Below are 14,850 nucleotides of genomic sequence, written 5' to 3' on the forward strand. Positions count from 1 at the left end.
TATTTAGTCATTGTGTGGATGCTTTAAGCATCCACACTATTGAGTTCCTCTTGGGACTTCCGTATACTTTCTGGCACTTAACTACTTCCACAATTTTTAGCCGATTTTCACCGTTCAAATTTTGAACTATTCTGCTATTTCTGCTAATGATGGCTATGTCTTTTGGTATTTTTCACTATTATACTTTTTAAAATATTAAGCTTAATTTGTCCCATTGAAATGAATGGGAAACTTCTGCAATTCTGCTAAAATTTGCTTGTTTTTGAAACTTAACTACTTCGTCATATTTTCATGTAGAACAACCATTTAAACTTTAAAATGTTCACAAATTATTGGGCTATTCAGGTATAAATCAGCTTTTTCAAATGTTTTACCATTTTACTTTTATGCCTCTTAAAGTTTTCAGTTGCAAAATTGTGATTTTTCACAAAATACATGCGTTGTTATGGTTGCTATGCACTTGGCTTTCAGTGTGCCACTGAAGGTTTTGCAGTCTTCTCTTCATGTCCGAACAACTTCTTGCTACTTGCTCAATTTTCACTCAACTTCCACAAATTATATATCAAAACGTAGGTATTTTTGCTGGCTTTCCGAAAATGTCACTATCATTGTTGTGGGATTTATAGAATTTTGGCAAATCTCCTCAGACCAACACAAAGTCGCAAAACTCTCCATAGAAAGTCAATGGAGAGCTTGTTCAAAATCACCGCTTGATTTCTGTAATGAGAGGCATATTCAAATCGTCATATCTCCTTAACGAAGCAAAGTTAAGACATAAGGCTTGTCCCAGTATATCTTCAGACACTCCTGACGCTCACAATTCAAGAATTTCTTTCTCACCTATTACCGTTGTGAAATGAGTTAGACTTGTTTGAGGGTAGGAAATTCGTCCTTCGCTCAGATGTCTTCAGATTTCAAACTCTGGAAATGAACCACTTTTTTCTCTCGTCATATCTTTTTAATGGATTTCCACAGAGATCTGAAAATTTCCATGATTGTTCACCAAAGCCTGCTGTCTCTTACGGTGAAAGAATGATATTGATACTCCAAATAGATTTAGAGTTAGAAAGCATTGTTTGAGGGCAAGTCAAGGCAGTTTTTGCTTTGCTCTACTCAGTTATGGTGCATTAGAAGTCAAATATCTTTAATAAATCATATTTTAATGATAAATTGTCAACACTTTAAGATTCCCCCATCTCTTCTGAACAAAACGGTGTAAGAATGACCATTCTAGCCCCTACGGTTAGGAAATTATGGTCATTTGTTTGAGGGGAGTCGTCATTATGAGAAATAGACTGCAAAAATCCTGTCTCTCTCTGTGCTGCGTGCACCTGTTTTGGCGGGAAAAAGTGCACAGGCTCTCTGATTGGTGGATTCAAATTCAGCAGCTCCCAGGCTGCTTGACTGAGCTAGAAACTTACTTCTCTCTCCCTGTGTGTGTGTGTGTGTGTGACAGAGAGCGAGAGAGAGAGAGAAAGCCTTTTTATGGGATGATCTCATTGTAAGATTTAAATTCAATATATTTAGACTGGTTGACTGAATTGGATCTTGTGTGTGTGTGTGTGTGTGTCTGTGTGTGACAGAGAGAGAGAGAGAGAGAGAGAAAGCCTTTTTATGGGATGATCTCATTGTAAGATTCAAATTCAATATATGTAGACTGGTTGACTGAATTGGATTTTGTGTGTGTGTATGTGTGTGTGTGTGTGTGTGTGACAGAGAGAGAGACAGAGAGAGAGAGAGAGAGAGAGAGACAAAGCCTTTTTATGGGATGATCTCATTGTAAGATTTAAATTCAATATATTTAGACTGGTTGACTGAATTGGATCTTGTGTGTGTGTGTGTCTGTGTGTGTGTGTTTGTATGACAGAGAGAGAGAGAGAGAGAGAGAGAGAGAGAGAGAGAGAGAGACTTTTTATGGAAGCATCTCATTGTAAGATTCAAATTCAATATATTTAGACTGGTTGACTGAATTGGATCTTGTGTGTGTGTCTCTCTCTGTGCATGTGTGTTTGCATGTGTGTCCATATTTGTGATTGTGTGCCTGTTATATTTTTTTTGCCGATTTTTTTCATTTAACAAGAATATTTGAGGGACCCTCAGCATGTTCAGCATTTTTTCAGCTGTCTATTTTGCTTTTCCAATTTTTCTGTTTAAGTTATTACTATTGTGCTAAATCATACTATTTCTGCTTTTTATAGGATTTGTGCCTAATATAGTATTTCTGCTTTTTATAGGATTTGTGCTTAATATAGTATTTCTGCAAAATTTTAGTATTTCTGCTTTTTATAGGATTTGTGCAAAAATATAGTATTTCTACTAAATGTAGTATTTATGCTTAATCATACTATTTCCATATATTACTGCCAGGTCCCCAGGCAGCCAATCCTCTGTGAGGACTGAGACATTCAAATTTGCGTATCAGGGTCTGCACGGCTTCCCAGCCAGCCAATCATATCTGAGGGCTGAGGAATTCAAATCCACAAATCAGGGCCTGCACGGCTTCCCAACCAGCCAATCATATCTGAGGTCTGACACATTCAAATTTGCATATTGGGGCCTTCACGGCTTTTAAGCCAACAAGTCATCAATGTCATATATCTCTAAAAATTTACATTTTTATTTTAAATAGACAACACTTGACGATTCCCCCATCTCTTCTGAACAAAACGATCTAAGAACGACCGCTCTAACCCCTACGGTTAGGTAATTATGGCCATTTGTTTGAGGGGAATCCTCACTATGAGAAATAGACTACAAAAATCCTGTCTCTGTGCTGCGTGTGTGCACCTGTTTTGGCGGGAAAAAGTACACAGCCTCTCTGATTGGTGGATTCAAATTCAGCAGCTCCCAGGCTGCTTGACTGAGCTAGAAACTTGCTTCTCTCTCCGTGTGTGTGTTTGTGTGCGTGTGTGTGTGTGCGAGACACACACACAGAGAGAGAGAGAGAGAGAGAGAGAGAGAGAGAGAGAGAAAGCCTTTTACAGTATTCTGCAAACTTTTATGATTTTACCAGCTTTTCTAATATGGACTTCAGATTCTTGTTAAAACTCCATGGCACAAATACTGTTCCCTTTAGGCTCTGTGTATGTGTGTGTGTATCAATATTTCTCCCATTTTAAAGTATTACTCCTCCATAATTGTATTTCTGTTAAATCAAAGTACTTTTACTACATCTTAGTACTTCTGCTCAATCATAGTATTTCTGCTAAATCATAGTATTTTGCCAAATCTTGGTTTTTGTGCCAAATCATAACATTTGTCTTATGTTATAGTATTACTACTAAGTGGAGGAATTTCTGTCATGTTACAGTATATGTGCTGATTACAGTATTTCTGCTAAATCATAGTATTTCTACTGTATTATATTTTTCTTTCTAAATATAGCATTTCTGCTATATAAGTGTATTCTGCTATGTTATAATATTTGTGCTAAACCAGAGTATTTGTGCTGAAACATAGTATTTCTGCCAAATGATAGTATTTCTGCCAAATTATAGTATTTGTGCTAAAACATAGTTTTAATTTAAAATTACAATATTCATAGTTCATCACAGTGTCTCTGGTAAATCACAGTATTTCTGCTATGTTGTACTATTTTTCTAAATCATAGTGTTTCTGTAATGTTTAAGTATTTTTGGCTAAATATATTCTTTCTGTTATCTTATACTATTTCTCCTAAATTCTTGTATTTTTGAGAAGTTATCATGTTTCTGGTAAGTTACAATATTTCTGCTAAGTTCTGCTATGCTATTGTATTTCTGCCAAGTATTATGTTTCCTCTAAGATATTGCAGTTCTGCTAAGTTATTACATTTTAGCAAAGTTCCTTTGCTTCTGCAAACGTTTTACAATTTCTGTAACTTTTCAGCTTTTTCAGCTAGTTTTTGCAGACAGCTTCAGCTTTAAAGCATCCACACTGCATTTTCGCAGGAAATGCAAATTTTTCTAGTTTATTTTTAAATTAGCTATTTATTTATTCTATGTAGAAAAATTACACAAAAGGAGACAATGCACTGCAGTAAAACACAAACATCAGTTGGTTATAAACCTGTTTGGTATTCTTTAACAACCCTGGAGATACACTTACACTCCAAACAGGGGACTATCCGGAGCATTACCCGGTGCTCTGAGGTTGTTTTGGCCTCCTGTGAGCAGCTACCCCCGGGCAGTGATTTAAAGCAGGAGTGGGGAAAGTCTCAGAGCCACACGCCAGGCGCACTGCTTCACCTGCGACACCGTGAGCTTTGGTCACAGCGGCAGTCACCTGTGCGTACCCCAAAGACGAGCACAGCTGAGGCGGGCAGCCTGCCTCTCTGTCTCTGGCTGGCTGATTCGTTACTCTTGGTGTTTGACGATGAGATCGGAGTAAAGGTAGAGAACAAACAGAGATCATTTAATAATAACAAAAGTAAAACGCTGAAAAATTTGTGTGTGTAACGCATGAAGAAAACACTTGGTCTGCGTGTATATAGCTTTTTATTTTTTTAGTTGAAGTTTTTCCTGTTTTAACTTCTGTTTAAAAGGTGTGCTCTAATCATCCTGCATGTGTATGCGCTCTCATTTCTGCATCTCTGCTGAGTTTTTGCATTACCCCGAACACGTGAATAAATGAATCAACTTGAAAACTAAATTCCAGTTTATGGGTTGTCTCTATAGCTGCACATTGGTGCTGAAAATAACATTTAAAATGAAATATGTTAATAATAAATATAAATTCACAAATGATTATATAGATCTTTGGCGCATTTAAGGATGGAGACTGTCTCCTTGTGCGTCACTAAAATGCAACTCATCTCTCCCTCTTTTAATTTTTTTTTAACTGCTAGACATCCAATAATCTCAGTAAAGCGATTTTCCTTTCCTGCCTCAATAATTACGGCAGCCCGGGTATTGTGAAGGCTAAATAACGCGCAGGGTAAAAGCAGCAAATGACCGGCCTGAATTACTGTTTCAGTCTTGTCCTGCTTATGTTAATTATACAGGTTATATAGAAAAATGACTGAGTCACGTTTACACCCAAAGGAGCTGCTCAGTCACAGAAATCCATGCCATGAAGCTTCCAGAGCAGTTTTTTCCCTTCTTTTTTGTTCTTGTTTTAAAATTAAAAAAATAATGTTACTTATTTCGTTTCTATTTTATTTTATTCATTTATTTTCGTTCTTAATGCCAGAGAAGACGTGGGACTCAACATGAAGTCATCAGCGCGACTTTTACGCACTGTGCGCGCTCGGCTCTCGGTGGCCCCGCTGTGTAACTTACAGGGTCTGCCACTTCACGGCTGAGTCCCGTGGCTCCTAAACGCTTCCACTTAGCAGTAACACCGGTTACAGCTGATCGCGGAATAACTAGGAGCGAACACATTTCATGAACTGACTCGTTGCAAAGGTGGGATCCTGCTACACAACCACGCTCAAGCTCAGCGAGCCCTTCAGAAAGACGCATTCTTCCACAAATGCTTGTCTTGAAAAGTCCAATGATAATAGAATATTACCCAAAACAAAACATAAAAATAATGCTAATAATAAATGAATACCAGTAATTAATGTCAGTTATAATAAACTAAACTCTTATAAAAATAAGAGTTTAGACTGAACATACAAATTGATCACCCTGAGGTAAGGTTAAAGGATTTTTGAATGTCTTTAGACATGTGGTCTGATTCTCTAGTTGTTTTCAGTACTTGTTTATAGCTGCCATAATATTTCATTGCGATGAATTTAACATATAATATCTTTGAGACAAACAGTGAGTGTCAAGAAATGACAACACTCATGTTTTAAAACTAGAAACCATCACGTACAACAACAGTTATCAGCATAAACAGACACACTATATACATTAACTGGATTTGTATGGTGCATTGTGCTAAACTGGCTCTCCATTAACAAACCTTTGTGAATTTATCAGCCATATTCAAACCAAATTTAAATCAGTGCAGAGATGCACATAGAAGTGTTGAAGTTTTTTCTTATGTAAATTGTTCTTTTGTTCTTGCACATTTTACAGCTTTTACAGCAGAACGCATGCTGTTGTATCCAGAATGATATTTGCCTTTTTTTGAAATAAACAACGCCTTCACGGAAAACTACTGGTTACCCCTGTTGCCTCACAGCAGGGAGGTCCTGGGTTTGAACCCTGGCACCCTTTCTGTGTGGACCTTACACTGACAAAAAAAAATGCTAAGTTAATGTTGACTGTCTGGGCCGAAGACACTCTTGCCGAAGAGATTGTTGATGTCAAGAGTTCCACTTTCTGATTAAATAAAGGTCGATGCCTAAAAAATGTGCACGTTAGCCATGCTCTGTGCTTTAATGCACCTCCCATCATGGATGCTGGCTATTGAACTGCACTGATAACAAGTCAGATGTCCTTCTCCTCCTTTGCACAGAGAATTAAATGTTGATGATATATAAAAAAGGGACTTTTATATTATGATTGGTCAGATCTTATTACAGTTTTCCTCTTCCTTTCTCTTTTAAATTGTTGTTGCACTGTATGATTTTAGCCTTTATCAAAAAAGAACTGTGCTAACGTAACTACTTCTTCTAGAGAACCATGTGTGTTTTCTATACACTGCAGCCTGAAGACCCAGAAATCATAGACATAGACTGTTTATTTATTTAAAATCTTCTGCTCCAATTTTCTTTTTTCAAAAATTTGTTTTGCTGATATGAAATGTAAAAATTGCATAAAATTGTCATTTTTTAAAATATCATTTATATATTTATATAGAGAGCTCATGCTTATTCGAAAAAGTCATACTTTATTTTAGTATTCTGAAAGATTTCTGTACCCATTTTGAATTTTTAAAATGACCTGTGAGACTTCTGTACCTTTAGCATAACTCTACATTTAATTATTATTCAAATTGCAATCCCGTAATTCCCCCTGTAGATTTTTCTTCCAGTATTACGTTACATCAATTATACAGAAAGTAATAAAAGCTTGTATGTGTCTCTTGTGGAAATAAACAGAAAACCTGCAATAACGTAATAATCAATAGTCATAATCGTAGCATTAAGATTGCAGTGAATCGCTCCCCTACGCTGCAATGCACTTTTTTACGGGATATGCAATTTAAATGAAGTAATAAGCTGATCAGATGGCTGTTTGTGCAGCTCGCTGTAGGCAGCGGTATCAAACTAAGACTCTTTTCCATTAGTTGAACAACCTGTAGGCCAGGGGTGTCAAACTCATTTTAGTTCAGGGGCCACATGGATAAAAGTCTATTCTCTAGTGGGCCGGACTGGTAAAATCCTTGTGTATATATATAACTTAAAAACAACAACTTCAGATTGTTTTCTTTCGTTTTAATACCATCAACATAAAAAAGCTAGAGCCTGTGGCCAGTATGTTCAAAATAGTATAGGCACAACATAGCTATTAATCATAAAACACCTCAAGTTATTTGAAAATTCTGAGGACAAAGAACACACAAACACACAGTGCCTCAGTGATTCACAGAACTATATCACAGATCACAGAACTACATGAGGGTGTCTCATGCAGCACTTTCAGTGGGGTTGCATAGTTTATTTGACTCCTGATACCTGGCATCTTTTAGCTTTCACCAGCTCATCAATATCAGGTTTCACATCCTGAGCGGCAGCTAACTCCATGATGTGATTCAAGTGCTTGTGCGTGAGCCTTGAGCGCAGTTTTGTTTTATTTATGCTCATTACAGAGAAAACTTGCGCACAAAGATACGTGGTTCCGAACATGCACAACAGTTTTGCAGCAAGGGCTGTCAAGTTGGGGTAACCTGGCAAGAGATTCTGATAGAATGTGTTCAAGACAGCTGCGGCAAATTTGCCCTTCAAATCCGAGTCACACTGCAAGTCTATTATTTCAAGTTGGATCCTGACGGGCAGATCAAAGGGATTCGCGGTGAACGGCGAGCAAAATACTTTGAAGTCTTTCTCCAGTTCACCAAAAATCTGAAATCGTTGCTCAAACTGTAGTAACAGTCCCGTTATTTTATCTTTAAACCGCTTCATATCTGCCACACTTTGGATCGTGCACACATTTTTCAGACAGGGGAAGTGAGCTGCATCACCACCAGAGAGCTGCGTCTCCCACAATAACAGCTTCGACTCGAAAGAACGTATGCTGTCATAATACTGCGTGACAACTTTGTTGCGTCCTTGCAGCTGTTTGTTCAGGTTATTCAGGTGCTCTGTAACATCCACCATAAATGCAAGGTCCTGCATCCATTCTGCGGAATGAAATTCTAACACTGGTTTGCCCTTTTCTTCCATAAACTGTTCAATTTCTTCTCGTAAATCAAAGAAACGCCTCAGCACAGCACCTCTGCTCAACCATCTTGCCTCAGTGTGGTATGGCAAGCCATAGATGTGGTCTTCACGTCCTCCATTTGCAGATTGCACTTTATCTATGAACTTTTTTACAACGCCTGCTTTCTTCCCGATCATTGAGGGCGCACCATCTGTAGCCAGGCTGACAGTGCGCGACCAGTCCACTCCGACCCTGTCCAGCGCGCCGACGAGTGCGGTGAAAATATCAGCTGCGGTCGTTGTATCTGTCATCGGTACCAACTCCACGAACTCCTCGGTGACGGTCAATGTGTCATCAACTCCGCGGATGAAAATTGCCAGTTGTGCAACATCTGTAATGTCCGTGCCTTCATCAATTGCAACTGAAAACACAATAAATGACTTTACTTTTTGCTTCAACTGGCTGTCCAAATCCACTGAAAGATCAGAAATCCTGTCGGCAACTGTATTTCTTGTCAGGCTGATATTTGCAAAGGCCTGGCGCTTTTCAGGGCACACAATCTCCGATGCCTTCATCATACATGTTTTTACAAATTCACCCTCACTAAATTGTTTTGTAGCTAGTGCAATTTCGTTAGCAGTGAGGTAGCTAGCTTTCACTGCAGCGTCACTGATGTCTCTGCTGTGAGTAAACACAGACTGCTGTTTCTTCAGACCCGCCAACAGTTCATTCACCTTCTCTCTTCTCCACTGTCTTTGAAAGTTGTCATATTTGTAGGCATGAAGACTCACATAGTGGCGACAGAGGTTATATTCTTTCAGCACTGCAACATGCTGGGGACACACCAAACATACAGCTTTCCCATTCACTTTCCCATGCCAAAGCACATCAGGTTTAAATTTCGCGGGCAAAAGAAAGTAGCTCACAATTGCTATTGCGCCATCCAATGGACACAATTGGAACAGCAGTTTCTTTATTGAAAAACTGCAACTCATTTGTATACTTTACAAAATCATCTCACGGGCCGGATTAAACCCGTTTGCGGGCCTGATCCGGCCGGCGGGCCGTACGTTTGACACCCCTGCTGTAGGCTGATCAGCTGCTTAGCAGACTTTAATCACATCGTCATTGTGTGCAAACTCACCCATGGCGTTTATATTCAAAGACAGATCTGCATTTCACTTTATTTAAAAATAAAAATCGGATTTATTCCAGTTGGTAAAGTTGCTCTGCTCAAAACATTACCTCACACTGGTCATGATGGAAGGTCCCATTACTCTGCAGGACTTTGATAATGGATGTGTGATGGGATTTGGATATAGGACCCACAGATAAAAAAAAAAACTAAGGGGGACTTAAAGGAGCCGGTCTCACACACCGAGACATTGATTCTGCTCCAGGAACAGATAACTACAAAAAAGAAAAACGTCGACACCTGTATCAGATAACTCACAGAGACTTCAAAGCTGCATTGTGTTTTAATAATGCATACTACAGATCTGCACACTTTGCTCTCTGGCACCGCGTTTCTTGATTTTAGAAGAATCAATAAAAGCTAGCTGCGGGAAAAATGGCCGAAGACTTAGGCAAACATTTGAGGGGGGATCTCCATGCATAGTAAGTGCAAGAAGTAATATCTGATTTAGTTTAAAGACAGAAAATAGAGTTTGACACATAAAGGTTAAAGGTCACTGCATCCACATTAGGGCTGCCACAAACGATTATTTTGATAGTCGACTAGTCACCGATTATTTTTGCGATTAGTCGACTAATCAGATCATGCATCCATTGGACGTAAAACGTACAGCTTATCGCACCAGCATGTATCTGCTCTTATATAACTATCATTAACTTACAGCTTTAAGTGTTTAAGGTATGTGCTAACTAAAAATAAAGACAAGATGATAGTTTATTAAATTTTAATGAAATTTGCAGATTGTTTCGGTGAAGTTTAATAAACTCCTTGCTATCTAAAATATAATGGGACACCGGTGTTCTCACGGGCTCTAGTGAGCCTTGCCCCCGGCTAGCTATGGAGCTAGTGGGTAACAGACGTCTCCGAAGACGTCGGCGCGCTTTTGAAAATATGTGGTGTCTTGATAAACTGAGCAGATATTTTAGGTTTACAGTTACATTCTCGCCTGAAAATATGTTAAACGTTTATTTTGTGACCCAGAAAGAATAATAAGAGTAATATTAAAACTAACTAACTAGCTGCCGCCATTGTTGGAAACTGAGCTGGGCTGCGCTATGAATCCCCCCCCACACACACCCACCCACCCACCAATTACTGAGCCTACTGTTGGACCAGGACAGTTAATCAAGAAGGTCCCCTTTGTTTTTCCTCTTCTGATAACAGCTGTGCTGGTGTTTTGCATATGAAGAGCAAAGCAAAGACACTGACAAGGTTCAACTCAGAGTGCCCTTTTCCAATTGGACAACATAACTGCAGAGCTTTCTCTGGTATGAGACTCAGGAGTGGTTGCTGACACGCCCTTCTACTCCGAGCTATTCGCGGAGCGGTGTCAGTTTTACGGGATGAAGTCCAACCTACTTCTCCTTTGTCACCAGTACTTCAGCGTCTTACAGCAAATAAAATAACAATAACAACTGGAAGCAACTCAGCAGCGTATTGTGCTGTAAAATTAGTTTGCTTCCAACAGACAGAAAATGACATACACAAAACACATATATTCACTCTTGTTTCTTTACGCGCGCGGGTCCTTGCGGCGGACCAGGCCAGTTTTAACTTTTTCAAGTTAGGTTTTAGACGTCATAAATCCTTACAGCGGATTACTCTCTCTTTTGTGCACCCGTGCAGTGGGTCAGCCTAATGCGCTATTAATCCTTGCGGCGGATAAGACCTTTGCGCTTTTCTTTTGTGCACCTGTACAGTGGGTCAGGCTTAACGCGTCTAAACGGTTTTATTTATAGAACAAAACTTGTGTCTTACCTCCTTCACAGGGTGTGTTGCGAGTGCTCAGATCACCTCACTGCACCCCACCGTCGTGGACCGTTTCTAACACCTTGGCCTAGACCCGAATTCACGTCCTAGGACTTCTCTCCTCTGCCTAGAGAGGGCTGTCGACAGACTTCAAGGTCGGCTTCTCACGACGTCGGGATGCACTGAGGGTCTGTGGTTTGGAGTCACAGCTCAATCAGCTGTTGTTTCCAATCCGGCTCGAAGGACCAAGAAATATGTCAAAGGAAAACCTGGGGTCCGTTCTTCGTACCTCGCTTACTACATCCAAGATCAAATGACACATCCAAGATCAAATGACACATCCAAGATCAAATCATCGCGCTAACTTTGAGCTCGCTAATCCGGTTCTCCGAACACACCTGTTGTTGACGATTAGTATAGCTGGATGAAGTGATCTGAGATCACTGGGTGGCTTAAAAGGGGCTACGCATCGATAGTAGAAACATTGATCGGCAACCCTTTGATTGGTCGGCGAAGATGTCGAAGGAGCGCGCTCAGTATTTCACGGCAGCAGAGCAAGAACTCTTGATTGAGGGATTTCAGGAGTTTCAGAGTTTAATTAAAACGCAAGGGAACACCGCAAAGGCTGCAAAAGGAAGGAGAGAGGGCTGGCAGAAAGTTGCTGACAAATTAAACTCGTAAGTAATTTATTATATTACATTATATCCTCTTTCACATTAGAGCCACAACTGGACCCACTAGAACATGGGAACAAGTAAAAGTGAAATATAAGAGTATTCTACAGAATGGTAATATTTATCACTTATATTGCTTTTAGTATCTTGAAAAGAGACCCTGAAATAATCTGTTTGTTTATAACAGCAACCAAGAAAAGGGCAGAGCAAATAAAGACAGGTGGTGGTCCTGCACCCCCTCGTCACACCCCGGCTTTTTGTACTGTGACATTTGACATTGTGGGTTTTTTTGTGTGTAGTTTTACATAACACTCCATCACTTTTACCTGTTCCCATGCAAGGGGTGACTGAAGCATGCACAGTAAGTTGGGAGATATATATACATCTATATAGAGAGAGAGAGCGAGAGAGAGAGTGTGTGTGTGAGTGAGAGAGAGAGTGTGTTAAGTAAATTATACCCTCACGGGAGAATTGATATCTCTCTATGAGCACACTGTCGCGCTGAGCTAAAGGATCCTGTCTATCCCGCAATATCCGCTGAATTCTGAAAACTCTCCTTATCAATCTTGCACCTTCCTTGCTCGCGTACAAACGGACAGGACATGGCTGCGACAGACTTCCCAAATCCACCTTCGCTTTTATAGCCGTGGTCTCTCATCTTGATTACACGAAGTTTTTTTACTATTACTACTCTAAAATATGAATTACATCTGAAATAATCAAATACATGAAATAGAATGATTAATAGTACATTTCCCTTTTTTTTAGGAAATGACCTGTATGTATCTGTATGAAATCAATAAAAGAATCAAATACTGCATTATCTTTAGTTACACTGATAATATTTATTTATGGAAAAACGGTGGAGAAATATTGCTGTTGCTTTCGTATAAATGAAGCGGACATACCTGAGTGGCCGCGATCTAATCCTGTTTACATAAAGTAAGCCTGCTCCCAAGCAGGTTTACGCTTACGGATCTGTTGCTATGACAGCAAGTCCTGGATGAGCTTCGGAGAACCGAATGATCCAAGATCACGCGAAATCGTCAACAATCAAATCCAGCTAACTTACTTAGCGAGGTACGAAGAACGGACCCCAGGAAGGAGAGTAAGTAACACAAACTCAGTTTATTTCGTGTACACGGGCGAAGCTTACTGCGTGGCAAGACACAAGCAAGTTGCGCAGAGCCTCAGTCCGTTCTTTATTTTATAGCAGAGAATAGATTACACAGCATCTCTAGGTGGAGCATACGTAATAGAAAAACATCTCTAGATATGGTTATCGCATGAGTGGCCGTTATCCATAAGACAAGAGGAACTAGTATCTTTTGTCATATCAGCTTCAGGTTGTAATCGTCTCTGCCTGAAAGGGTGTGACTTTGTAACTTCCTCACGCATGCTTCTGTTCCTTAATCTGTAGGTTGCGGGCACATCATGTTCTCACAAGAAATTATACTCAAGCAAAATAAAAGTTATCAAAGTAAGTAAATGTAAAAATCTCTTAACATTCCCTCCTGTTTTTGCTGATTTAATTTCTTCATAAAACATGCTTACAACATCAAAGTCTACTTTCTTGCTGTCTGCATTTTCAAGTAGCTCATCATTGTGCATGTGATTTTAATCAAACATGGTTATATTCACGTTATAATTTTAAACAGTGGTATTTTCATCATTTTCATCTTCACTCTCATCATTAGGTTCTAAATCAAGTGGAATACTGACGTATGCTGCAAGTGAGGTGTTAATCATTTGTTTGATTATGGCTTTTAGACATGGGATAATACATGTGGCAAAGAAGCAGAACAAAATTAAAAACACTCCAACTCCAATGAGTAGTCTCTTCAGTACTTGTAGCCATGAGCCGTTGAAAAGCCAGGTGAACCAGTCAGTGGTGTTTTTCACATAGTCCTGACTTTGGGCTTCCTTCAGTTGCCTCAAGGCATTCAGAGCATCAGTCATGTTTGAGGAATGCACATTGTCCGGGATGTAGGTACAGCAGGTGTTGTCGAAGAGGACACATAGTCCTCCTTTCTCGGCGAGAATCATATCCAATGCTACTCTGCGTTGCATTACTGCAATGCACAGAGCGTCGATTTCTTGGTTTTGTTCGTCATTGATTTTACATGACGCGTTCAGAAAGAGTCCAAAGCGATAATCCAATGTTTCAATCCTTAACATGTTTTTTCCGGTTCCAACCCACGGAAACAGTGAGTGGAGGACCTTCTGTCCAGTGGTCCATAGTTTGAATTCCTCGGGCACATCACTGCCGTACACGGGGTCGTGTGGTTGATACCTGGAGATGTTGATCTTCCTTTCCGTCGTGTGGTTGGGGTGGTGTTTACAGCGGTCATCCTGAAGGTGTGGTCTGATATGAAGATGGGGCACAAACTCCGGTCCAGCCTGGGGGTAGTATGAAATAAGCACGTTGTCCACATAGCCAGGCCATTCCTTGGACCCAGTAAGTGCCATTTGAGGGGCCGGTCGTGTTCACAGGGGCACCTTCTCCACTTCCAGCGGTCTGATTACAGTTAGTGGTGTTTCCAAGCGGTCTGTTACCATTGTTTTGCTGGTAGCACATGGAGTGGTTCTTTCCTGGGGTTTGGTCCAAGAACACTGGGAAGTGAATGGATGTGTTCCGGTTTGTCACGTTGAAGTTGATCCAGAAAAGTTGGTCACACGTTCCATTGTCAAGTCCAGCGTCTTCAATGGTGATTATCTCGTATTGGGGTGGTCCCTGAAAGATACTAAGGAAGTTAAGCGAGTAGATGGTAGATGAGCTTGTCTCGTTGATGGTGATTTTATTATGCTGATAGCCAATGCCCGAAAAGCTGGCGGCACATTTGGCTTGTGTTTTGTTCATGTAGTCTCCATAAAAGGTGGGATGCGTTGAGGTGCTTGGCATGTGGGAGCAGATGTAACACGCAGTGTTGTTAGGCTCTCCCTTGGTTCTGTCATGCACATAGCGATACTATGCGTTATTCATCCATGGGTGAATGTG

Source organism: Oreochromis niloticus, linkage group LG13 (genome assembly GCF_001858045.2).
Source record: "Oreochromis niloticus isolate F11D_XX linkage group LG13, O_niloticus_UMD_NMBU, whole genome shotgun sequence".
NCBI lineage: Eukaryota > Metazoa > Chordata > Actinopteri > Cichliformes > Cichlidae > Oreochromis > Oreochromis niloticus.